We start from the raw sequence: 12,500 nt of genomic DNA, 5'->3' as shown, positions 1-12,500 counted from the left end.
CCACTCGCCTATTGCAGGTATGTACTGTATATGTACTGTGAATGAGATAGATGGTTTACAATTATCTATATGTTTCATTCAATATGTGGCTTTTGGTGAAAGTATGAGCAAATAATTCTAATCGTTGGGTCTGATTAAGTTAATATATTCACTTTCGAAGACTGTAAATTGAGAGGGATCTGATCGAAATGCATTTTTAAGGAGTCTTTTTCAAATAACTCCTGAACTTGTTGAAATGGAGTGACATGTGCAGGAAATCATATTCCAAATATCAACAAACAACTCCATGTTCAGTAAAGCCTACTGGAGGAATCAAGGTAAGGGAACATGTTATTACACAATTATATATATATATATATATATATATATATATATATATATATATATATATATATATATATATATATATATATATATATATATATATATATATATATATATATATATATATATATATTTGTGATCATATTTTCTTATTTAATCAATGTTGCTGTTGTCCTTTATCTTCATCTCATTTTCTTCTTTTCTTCTCCATCTTGTTATTATTATTATTATTATTATTATTATTATTATTATTATTATTATTATTATTATTAGTTACTATTATTATTATCATTGTTATTATTATTACTATTATTATTATTATTATTATCATTATTATTATTATTATTATTATCATTATCATTATCATTATTATTATTACTACTACTACCACTACTATTACTGCTACCACTACTACTAATAACTACTACTACTATTACTACTACTACTACTACTACTACTACTACTACTAATAATAATAATAATAATAATAATAATAATAATAATAATACTACTACTACTACTACTACTACTACTACTACTACTACTACTACTACTACTTCTATTAATACTAGTAGTAGTACTACTATTATTATTATTACCACGATTACTATTATTGTGGATCGATACGTACTACTTTTAAGGGGAAGTAGTTAGAAAAAAAATCGAATGGATTAATATGGATGAGAGGAAGTGAGGCTGTTGATGTTGAGCTGGGCGGAGGCGGAGGGCGGTAGAAGTTAGTTATCTCGGCAGCAACCTCTCCTTCGTCAGGTTCTGCTCATTGCCCAAAGGTCTTCCCTCATCCTATTGCACTCTTTCTGCAATCGACCTCACCACCTTTCACTATATAAGTTGCACTGCCAAGTGACCTACAGAGAACAGAGTGCACAAGGATACGAGAGGAGAAAGGGGGATTCTGGGGATTAGAATCAGCGAGGTCAAAAGATTGCAAGGGATGATGGCGAAGTGATGCAGTGGTGAAGTGATGCAGAGGGAAACCACGTGCATTATATAATTAATGTTCCTCTGCACGACATTAATATCTCATGTGCATCGAGCTGGAGTGGTTATCAGGGTAAGCTTCCGAGCCTATAATGTATCTGCTGTTGTGGAGAATTTGTGTAACGGCGGCCGCGGACACCCCAAGGCTTGCGACGCTAATATTTACATGCCCGGTCAAAATTTAAACGTCGCCGGGCATTTCTGATTATAGGTTACAATAGTTGCAAGTAATGAAATATGGAAATGCTGCCGACCAATAGCACAATGTCAGTCTCTCATAACAAACGATGCTGTGAGATGAGGCCGCTACTGCCAGAGGCTCAGTGGGCCAACACACCCACGCCTGAGAAACTGGTACTTCCAATAAAAGGGTTTCAGTCAGTAAAAATCCTCTTCCCACCGCACAGATAAATATATAAACCACTCAGAGCAAGGAAGCCAAGTGGGTTTGTTAAGTGAGTGGATATACACAGTAATTATTACCGACAAAGAGATGAGTAAATACCAGCGGCGTCCTACAGGGCTGGCCGAGGGTTGCGAGTTTTTGTCAGCGGGTCGCGGTAATCTTGAATATTACCCCGGCAGACTCGGATGATTAGTGTCCATGCCAGCTCCAAGTGCTTAATAATAGCCGCTTGATGCAGTAATAGATTTGATACCTGGCAATCCATATTCAGCCTTTAAAATACGGGGTAGCAGTAGAGTGGTTAGTCACGTGATGAAAACAAAAACGACCCCTGGCCAGCCTCCCGCCGCCACCGCCTGTCTCCGCGCCGCTCCTCCCACCTTATCTCCCGAATGCTTAATGCAAGTGTTGGCGCGAGTTATTTATTATTCACGGTACACGTCGAAGAGCGGGATTATACTTCTCTCGTATTTACTCAATAGGTACTGGCTGATAAAGGAAGAGTGAAGCGTGCATTCGAACTTTTATCATCGTGCGGTCAAGTCAAGGGGCCGGTCATTGCGGGTTTGTTGTCTAGGGGAACATGACGATGAGGAAAGGCCGCGTGGACGGTGTTAATGAGGCCACAGGTCAAGGGTCAGGCCGGTCACCAGGGGCTCGGGCTGTACGGTAAGGCTGTACCCATGCCGGTGGTAACGGGACAGTGGGGCAGAAGGGCGGGGACTGGTGGGACATAAGGGCAGTGGCGAGCATTGCAACTCAAAGGAAGGGAATGCCTGATGGGATCACTAGACCCGCCGCGCCAGGGACGGGGCGAGTTCAAGCGAAGGGGAGTGCGCTGGGCGGCGACTGACTAATACAGAGTGCAGTGAGCGAAGGAGTGGTTATTGTTCAGAGTAAAATGCAACCGAGTACGCGGTACAGACGGCCAGGGCGTGGGGCAGACAATGATAACAGCGCCGCCGCCACCATTGCAAGGTGTGGGTACGGCAGCCAGATGTAGGATGCCTCACGCCCGCCGCGATAACCCCCCGAGAGCGGCACCAGAGCAGTCACATTAAATTCCTAAGTGTTTAACCACGCAAGACGCTCCCATTTATTATAATACACATTCGTTTCACCGCACACTTGCTCTGAATAACATGCTCCAATTACTTTTCAATTACTGATCGGGTCCACCAGCCTGTAGAGGGATTATCATATAGATTGGCGCGGCGCGGAAGGCAATATGCTGAACCGATCACCCTCGCTGAGAAGAATGGCCATCGTGCGAGCTAGGCTGCTTATTTTTCCTTCAGTTATTTGCGTCAACTTGCTTTATGGGGAGCAGCGCCGAGGATCTGGTATAGAAGAAGACCAATAGCCGAGTATTCTTATTTCTTTCCTTCTGTCGTTTTCTTAATTTTTGTCTCAGTGATTCGTAGCCAAAGTCATCCTGGGAAAGTATTTTGGCAGGTTACTTTGAGCAGAGCGAAGGCGTGTGAAGTGTTTGTTTTGTTGAACTCTGTGTGTGTGTGTGTGTGTGTGTGTGTGTGTGTGTGTGTGTGTGTGTGCATTTAAGGGTTGGACAGGGCGGGACGGGGCAGAACGGGGCGGAGCTAAAGTAAGAAAAGTTACATAATATTACCAAGATATGTAGGTAGTACTGTGTTGAGTGTCCCTCCTTCATTCCTTCTTCCTCTCACCTGCACTCTCTCTACCTCAGCTGTTATCTCCTTCTAATAATTATTTCTCTCAGTAATTCGTTCTTTCTTATTTGCTTCCTTTTCATCATTCTTCATTTCACTTGTTTATTTTCAACACTTATTCCTTCCTTGCCTCGCACTGTTCGTCACCTCCCAAGCATCCATTCCCTGGCGCATCCCTTCATCTCTTCCTTTACTCTTTACCCTTTGTCTCCGTTCCCTCTGCGATCCTTCTCGCAGTTCGAGGCGCTATCTTCCTTCCCCACCCATGCATGACTCGCATCTCATTCCCGTGCCCGCTAATCTCGCTTGCTACTCATTTTACTCATTCTATCTATCGCCACGTGCTTGTTATCTACTCCCAGGGGATGAAATAAGACACTAGATAACGTATCCTAATCAGCACTGTTTTTTTTTCCAGTTTTCCGGGTCTTGAGTTGACGGAGGTGGCTTGCACACGCGAAAAGAAGATAAGATATGTAAACAAGAGCGAAATGGCCAAGCAAACATCCCTCCCGCGCTCCCTAAATGCTACACGAACGGTAATTGATTCACTGAGTCCGCAAATCAAGATGTTTCATTAGCCGCCCCTCCTTGCACGCCACGCAGCGTCCCCGCGCCCGCCGGCACACCCTCTGTTATTATGGATTCCCTGCGAGTGAGTTCCTCGTACATCTGTCGCGCTTAGTGGGTACCACCGTAGCAAAATAATAATAGCCTTGTTTATCATATTTATTTTTAAGTCCTATCTGGTGCGGAGTAATAAGTGAAATTAGCACAGTAACACGTTCTTCTGCGCCACGCCATTCCGGCCTCTGTGCGTTGTTGGGCTGAGGGCGAACGTTCCCTGGCGGCCTGTGGGGGCTTAGCACCCTTTGATGATTACAAATTAGAGCTTGAGAACACGAAAACTCGCCCTGACACACGGGAGCGATCAATAGCGAAAGACGCGAGGCCTTGAGTGGCGTTCCGCAAGGCAGCGATTCGGGCCGCTGCTGTTTGCTTGGATATACACGAACCGGCGAGTTACCATCTGGCGTGTGTGGTCCGGCAGGGAGAGGGAGAGAGGGGGAGAGCGAAGGAGGGAGTGCTGGAGAGAAGGAGGGAGGGACGGACGCACCACCGGAATACCTGAAGTCTCGTAATCATGGCAATTGGCAGGTAAACTCATGAGGGATTCTATCGTAGCCCCTGGTAATTACATCCCGCCGCTAGTCCCTCCGGCGGGTGGCTTAGCATGTATTCTGATTATCTGCAGGCTTTATGAGGCTCGGAGAAGAGGGGGGAGGGCTGAAGATGGGAGAGTGAAGAGGGGGAGGAGGGAGTGTTGTGTCGGGGACGTGGGGGAGACTTCAGAGCATCAGCGAGGATTTGTGGGGAGGGCAGGACGAGTTGGGGGAGGAGCTGACAAGTTGTGGATGTGTGGGGAGGAGGGAGGAGAAGATTGGAGTGTGATGAAATATGGCACGTAAAGGAAATGTGGACAAGGGAGTAGAAAAAATTAGGAATGTTAGTTTTTTTTTTCCTTTTTCCCTTCTGCCTTACATTTTCCCTTTTTCCTCTATACTATTTTGCTTGTTTTTCTTCCCTTTTTTTTATTTCTTCTTTCTTGTATTTAATTTATTTAACTTGCTTTACAACACTACCTTACCTTATCTCACCTCACCTAACCTACCTTACCTTACCTTACCTTACCTTACCTTACCTTACCTTACCTTACCTTATCTCACCTTACCTTACCTCACCTTACCTCACCTTTAGCCCACGAGAAGTTAAAGGAAAGGAAGATACTTAAGGTAAATTATAACCACTTAGCTATCATCTTATCTACCACTGCTTCATTCCACCTGCATAAGGAAAGCGTAGGACAGAAGGGAAGGGAAGCATAATAGAGAGAGACAGACCAAAAAAACACACCCCTTCAAAAAAAAAAAAAGCTTACAAAATCCACTTCCAAGAGAGAGAGAGAGAGGAAGGGGAGAGATGGTTTGCCTGGCTAGCTCACCTGTCGTAGCCGCAGTAAAAAGTCGCCTTGAGGGGCTTGCCTTGACTATAATACACCTGGCCTGCACAGCTCATCAACACTGCAATATAATCACCCCGAACTCAGCACTGCTCCTCGACAGTATCTGGCGAGGAGGAGGGGAAAATCCTCACCTTACGAAGATTGCATTTTGCTCTTCCTCGCAAAAGCTTCACCTGCACTATTTTAATGCATGAAATTGACCGCATTATGGAGGGAGGCGGGCACAGGGAGAGGGAGCGGCAGACACGGGGTTGTCAGCGCCAATAACAATGCAGTGCAGGGCCATAAAGTAACCTGTGCAATATAATGTTAGGCAGCGTACAATGTAAACAATATAATGAGTGTTATCTGCTAGGGATGCCCGGCTCCTTCCCTCCCTCCTCCCTCCTCCTCCTCCTCCTCCTCTTCCTCTTCCTCTTCTCCTCCTTCTCCTTCTCGTGTGAGTGATGGAGGAGACTGGACGGAGATCAGAGTCCCTAGGATGATTCTCTCTCTCTCTCTCTCTCTCTCTCTCTCTCTCTCTCTCTCTCTCTCTCTCTCTCTCTCTCTCTCTCTCTCTCTCTCTCTCTCTCTCTCTCTCTCTCTCTCTCTCTCTCTCTCTCTCTCTCTCTCTCTCTCCTGTCCACTTCATCAAACCAAAAAATTGCAACGCTGATAATCAGAGAGAATGAACCCTTTCGATGCCCTATCAAGAAACTATTACTGTGGCCAAACAGGAGGTTGTGAGGGAGGAGGAGGAGGAGGAGGAGGAGGAGGAGTGAGGGGAGGAGGGAGAGGAAGAAGAGGAGGAGGAGGAGCTGGTGAAAGAGAAGAAGGTGAAAGAGGAGAAGGAAGAGGAGTGGAAGAAGGAAGTCTCTCTCTCTCTCTCTCTCTCTCTCTCTCTCTCTCTCTCTCTCTCTCTCTCTCTCTCTCTCTCTCTCTCTCTCTCTCTCTCTCTCTCTCTCTCTCTCTCTCTCTCTCTCTCTCTCTCTCTCTCTCTCTCTCTCTCTCTCTCTCTCTCTCTCTCTCTGGTTTTCAAGGTCACTGGCAGGAGGAAAGCCTAAATGGATCTTTTTTTTCTTTAGCATATATTGGAACTTACTTACTGTACGTGCTTCCTTTGGTGACTCTACCTGTGTCTCCTTCACCTGTGTCCCGGTTAATTATATTCCCTTTAACTGTAGTCTCTGTATGTCAAGTGTACATTCTTCCTCCCTTGGCTGTAACTCCTTTGTATTTCTGTATTTCCTTTGTTTTTCAATTAGATATGTACTTAGCTCGTCTACTACTACTACTACTACTACTACTGATACTACTGCTACTACTACTACTACTGATAATAATAATAGTAATAAAAATAATAATGATAATAATAATAAGAGCAATGATGATGATAATGATGATGATAATAAAAATGAAACTCCAGCCACCCTCTCGTTATCACCTGTCTGTCAGCATTTAGTTTTCCACGCTTCACCGCATCTCTCTCTCTCTCTCTCTCTCTCTCTCTCTCTCTCTCTCTCTCTCTCTCTCTCACGGTAATTCAATATTTCTTACATTGCTTTCTTTATTTTTTTCTATTTCTTCTCCTCCTCCTCCTCCTCCTCCTCCTCCTCCTCCTCCTCCTCCTCCTCCTCCTCCTCCTCCTCCTCCTCCTCCTCCTCCTCCTCCTTCTTGTTCTTCGTCTTACTACAAATCTTTCGCTTTTTGTACCTGGGTTAACACGCAGGACATCCTTGTTTACCTATGTCATTATTTGCTCAGGTGTGTACTGGGTCTACTTATCATTAACTATTTATTTGTTTACGCTCTGTTTTGTTTTAGTTTCATCGAGGATTCTTTTTCTTTCTTTTCTTTTAGTTTTCCTTCAAACTCGTATTTTTTTTTTTTTATGAAGGTTTGTCTTAAATTGGTAGTTTATCCGAGTTTTCCTTCGAGTTTATTTTTGGGTTAATATTTGGCAGTTTACTATCTATTTTTCTTTGTTTTGTTTAATTTCATCATCTTTATATTAGTAGTTTATTAGACTTTATCTTCAAAGCTTATCCATTTTTTGTTAAGCTTTCTCATTTACAAGTTGGGAGTTCATTTGAGTTTACGAGATAATTTGTTTTGCCTTGTTTTATTCATAGTTTGATAGTTTACCTGAGTTTACCTTCAAACTTCTTTACTTTGCTTAGCTTTACACTATACACCTTTATAAATTTTACCAGAACACCATAATCTATCAAATCTTCATGTATCTCATTTCTGCATTAATTTCTTCCTCTATTTCTTAAAGTTTATCACTGCTTGCCTTTCCTGATATGGCTAAACTCCATAGACGCAATACCCATCATGCATCACACTCATACCTGCCTATATAGATTTGAACCAAGCGGGGCACGTTACCAGGTGGAAAGGGAAGGGAGTATACTACGAAAGGATGGAAAAAAGTAGCGAAACAGAGAAACATTAGCCCATTCAGTGCCGTGACGTGTTTTTATATTCATTCTGTTGACTGTTTGGTGGTTTTATACAGCTTCAGAAACTTATATGGGGATTAAAAATAGTGAAGACTCTGGCCATTAATCTTCTGACCTACACAGATCCTTCCTAATGCAAATAAAATTGTCTAATACTAAAAAATCACGGTAAAAATGTGTTCCAGTACTGAAGGGGTTAGGTTTATAGAACACAATGTGGAAACTAGAGGAGGAGGAAGAGGAAGAAGTGGAGGAGGAGGAGGAGGAGGAGGAGGCTGTATCTTCCTCTATGACAGCAATGCGAAGGCGTGGCGACTCCTGGGGAAAAGTAAGAGAGAGAGAAGGAGGAGAAAAGGAGACTGAGGAACAGGAAATCTGGGAGGGATAGGTAGAGAAAGAAGAGAGAGGAGAGACTAAGGAACAAGAAAACTGAGATAGAAGGAGAGGAGAAGCTGAGACAAGTGAAAAGGGAAGTGGAGAAAGTGTAACAGAAGAATGAGAGATGGAAAAAGTGGAAGAGGGAGAACGGAGAAGAATAAGAGGGAGAGAAGGAAAGTGGGAGGGAGAGAGGGTGGTCAGGAGAGAGAGGGGGAGAGTGAGGAGTGAGTTACACCATAAGAAGAGCAAAGCATCAGGTGTTGAGGAAATATATAAGATCTTTGAAACTGTTGTGGGGATTCTGGCTGATTGCATGAGAGAGAGAGAGAGAGAGAGAGAGAGAGAGAGAGAGAGAGAGAGATATGTAAAGACACACACACACACACACACACACACACACACACACACACGTAAGAATAAAACACACAAACCAAATACTGAACAAACAAAGAAAAACACAAATTCTTATAAAAAAATATATATATTACCCCCAAACTATTTTTCCTAACTTTTTTCTCTAATCCCAAAACTTTTTAATAATTTCTCTGGACAGTTTTTATTTTCTTTTTTTTTTTCACATGTATATATATTTTTTTATCAATCTTACCTGAAGGCGAAGGCAAGACAGGTGTGTGTGTTCTTACCTGTGCCTCTTGATACTTACCTGGCCATTGCTTGCATCCTTATAGACTGCGAAAGAAGGGATGGCTGCCCAAACCCAGTCCTCGGCCGCCAATTCACTCTGTTACAGTAATTCCGGGAGATGAGAGAGAGAGAGAGAGAAGGTGGTGGTGGTGGTGGTAGTGGTGGTGAGAGAGAGAGAGAGAGAGAGAGAGAGAGTTTGTGTGTGTGTGTGTGTGTGTGTGTGTGTGTGTGTGTGTGTGTGTGTGTGTGTGTGTGTGTGTGTGTGTGTGTGCCTATCTGCTGCTCATTTCCACCTGTTACTTCTCAGATTGAAGGTGACAGACAGAAAGGTCGGAGCCGCCGCTGGTAGCCCGCGAAAGAGGGAAAGAGAGAAAGAGAGACGTAACAACACAGGCAATCGGCGGAGGAGAGGCATAAACAACACCACCACAGCGATAACTCATTAAAACACAGACGGAAGGATAAACAAGAAGGAAAAAAATACATGTAAATAAATAATACAAGTAAGAACAAATTATTATCCAAAAGAAAGAAGAAAAAAAGGAAAATTGAAGATGATAAATGGAGAAATAAATGTCAAGGAAAAGCATATGAATAAATAAATAAATAAACAGATAAAAAACGCAAAAAATAAACATGTTGATAAAGATGCCCAGGAGAGAGAGAGAGAGAGAGAGAGAGTCAGGATTCACTTCTTCAGTAGACTTAACAGCTCACAAACACGCCACTTCACAATTAAGGGGGGAGGGGGAGCCTGGAGCAGAGAGAGAGAGAGAGAGAGGATAGGCAAGAACTGCTATCTCACGTTTCACTTGCCATTCACTAATTCTCTCTCTCTCTCTCTCTCTCTCTCTCTCTCTCTCTCTCTCTCTCTCTCTCTCTCTCTCGCTTACGTAACTGATAAGCAAATCCCGCACGCTTCATAAGACACAATAAGCTTCGTAGCCAAGTCTCTCTCAGGGGTCTGCTAGTCTCCTGAGCCCCAGCTAGGCGCCCTTAACACCTGGCTGGCTAATTAGTCTCGTGGGACAGGTATGTGTGAGGAAGCGACAGGTGGAGATGGCTTAATGAGGCTGTGACTGATAACTTGTGGTTGTCATGGTGTGTGTGTGTTCTCTCTCTCTCTCTCTCTCTCTCTCTCTCTCTCTCTCTCTCTCTCTCAGCATTTTCTATATCTTCATTCTTTTTCTGCCGTGTCATTTTTCTTCCGTAATCCTTAGCTGTCTAAATTATCTTCCTCCTCCTCCTCCGTCTTCCTCCTCCTCCTCCTTATCCTCATCCACCTCCTCCTTTTTCCTCCTCTTCCTCCTCCTCCTTTTCTTCTCTTTTCCCTTCTTCCTTCCTTCTGTCTTCACAACCATCTCTCTCCTGTCTTCACAACCATCCCCCCTTTTCTCTCTCTCTCTCTCTCTCTCTCTCTCTCTCTCTCTCTCTCTCTCTCTCTCTCGACCTCCGACCCACGATAATATGACAAGTTTTTGCTGCAGCGGCGATTAAGATGGCGACTCCAGAGTAAAACTTAGTACATTCAGCCTCTGCCCAGTCCTGTGTGTGTGTGGGTTGGGTTATGCCTTTGTGTGTCGCCTTTGTCATATGCTCTCTGTCTGTGAGTCCCCCTTTCTCTCTCTCTCTTTTTTTTTCTCATTGAAATATATATGCACAGCCACACCTGGCCAGCTTAATTAACCCTTCTGAGAATCACCTTTCCTTACCTGTCTAATTACCTGCCTGTGTGACCACCTTTCGCTCTCTCTCTCTCTCTCTCTCTCTCTCTCTCTCTCTCTCTCTCTCTCTCTCTCTCTCTCTCTCTCCAGCTACTCTTTTATTACTTGAGTTACCGCTTGTGACTTAAGCTTGGGTCCGTTTTCTCTCAAAGCTGCAGGTTAAAGAAAATGAGCATGAGTTTTCTAATGATGCTCGGGAGATGAGGCCGGTCCACAGAGAGAGAGAGAGAGAGATGAGTTGGATTTGTCTTGCTTATCGAGTTGTGAGAAAGAAATATTTGAGCTGAGGAGGAGGCAACTGGCAAAGACGGTGATTGGAAGAGGAGGAGGAGGAGGAAGAAGAAGAGGTGCAGGAATGTATAATGAAGTAGGATAAATGGGAAGAGTAATTTAGCCAACGACTTGGAATATTGAGCTGATTACAGGTAACGTAGAGAGGTGTGACCTGACCACCACCAGCACCACCACCATCACCTCCACCACCACCACTGCCAATAATAATAATAATAATAATAATAACGTGTTTATCTTGCGCTGTGACATTTAATACTCTGCTGGCCCGTGGAGAGAGAGAGAGAGAGCAGGCAAGGCGTTCACTAACCACAAATATCGCATTATTTTTTATTACTTTACTTTTTTATTTTGTTTTTTATCACCTCCTCCTTCTCTTCCTCCTCCTCTTCCTTAATTTTTTCCTTCTTGTCCGTCACGTGTGTGTGTGTGTGTGTGTGTGTGTAGGGAAAGGAAAGACAAGAGAAGAATAAGAAGAATAAATAAGACAATATTAACTGAAGGAAGGAAGATAAACAGAGAGAGAGAGAGAGAGAGAGAACAAGGAAAATAGGGGAAAAAACATAACTGCAAAGGAAGTTATTAACATGTATCACTTTTTGTTTCTCTCTCTCTCTCTCTCTCTCTCTCTCTCTCTCTCTCTCTCTCTCTCTCTCTCTCTCTCTCTCTCTCTGACCACAGTTATTTCTCTCCTCCTCCCTCCTTTTCATGTTCCTCCCTTCCTCTGTCTCTCCATAACGTCTGTCGCCTCTCCTCCTCCTCCTCCTCCTCAACTACTTCCTTTAATCTCTCTTCTCTCTTCTCTCTCTCTCTCTCTCTCTCTCTCTCTCTCTCTCTCTCTCTCTCTCTCTCTCTCTCTCTCTCTCTCTCTCTCTCTCTCATCCATATTAAACTTTGTAGGCGTGCACACACACACACACACACACACACACACACACACACACACACACACACACCGTTGACCACAACCATTATTTCCTCTCTCTCTCTCTCTCTCTCTCTCTCTCTCTCTCTCTCTCTCTCTCTCTCTCTCTCTCTCAGTCATCTCATCACTTCTGCAGTCCTCCTCCTCCTCCTCCTCCTCCTCCTCCTCCTCCTCCTCCTCCTCCTCCTCCTCCTCTTCCTCCTCCTCCTCCTCCTTTACTTCTCTCTTTCCACCTTATTACCTCTATCCTTCATTCTCTCACTCACCTCCTTCATTATACCTTCCTTCCTTTCTTCTCTTCCATCATTCTTTATTTACTTCACTTCTACCAGTCATAATTTTGTTTCATGTCTCTCATATTTATCTCTCTATTTTGCCTATCCCTCTTTTTCTTTTGGATCCTCTTCTTTTTATTTTCAATCATTCAGTTTTGTTTTGTGCCCTTTCTTCTTTGTTTTCTTTTTTTTCTTTATTCTTTGTTATTTGTGTTTTCTCCTTTTTATCTTTCATTTCTTTTATTTTTTCTTCTTACATCTTGTCTCTGTTTTTCATGTGTTCATTTTTCCTTTCCTGTTTCGTTTCATATCTTCTATTTTTCACATTCTTACTTTTTTTTACCATTTATTTACGGAACACACACACACACACAC

General features: G+C 43.3%; 1 long non-coding RNA gene across 2 annotated transcripts in view; it reads left to right on the top strand.

Moving 5' to 3' along the window:
- LOC123510878 overlaps positions 1 to 9,483 on the top strand; it is a 10,074-nt gene extending 591 nt beyond the window's left edge. Inside the window, exons 2-4 of one of the 2 annotated variants that reach the window (XR_006676634.1) lie at positions 1 to 17; positions 3,839 to 3,959; positions 9,218 to 9,483. The exon at positions 1 to 17 is cut by the window's left edge and continues 62 nt beyond it. This is a non-coding gene — a long non-coding RNA (uncharacterized LOC123510878). The remainder of the gene's footprint in view (positions 18 to 3,838; positions 3,960 to 9,217) is intronic. The other variant, XR_006676633.1, reaches the window with a different exon arrangement.
- Positions 9,484 to 12,500: the final 3,017 nt, after the last annotated feature.

The sequence above is a fragment of the Portunus trituberculatus genome, chromosome 30, assembly GCF_017591435.1.
Source record: "Portunus trituberculatus isolate SZX2019 chromosome 30, ASM1759143v1, whole genome shotgun sequence".
Taxonomy (NCBI): Eukaryota; Metazoa; Arthropoda; class Malacostraca; order Decapoda; family Portunidae; genus Portunus; species Portunus trituberculatus.
The sequence above is the reverse complement of the archived record's forward strand: the minus strand, read 5'-3'. Positions and strand labels throughout refer to the sequence as shown.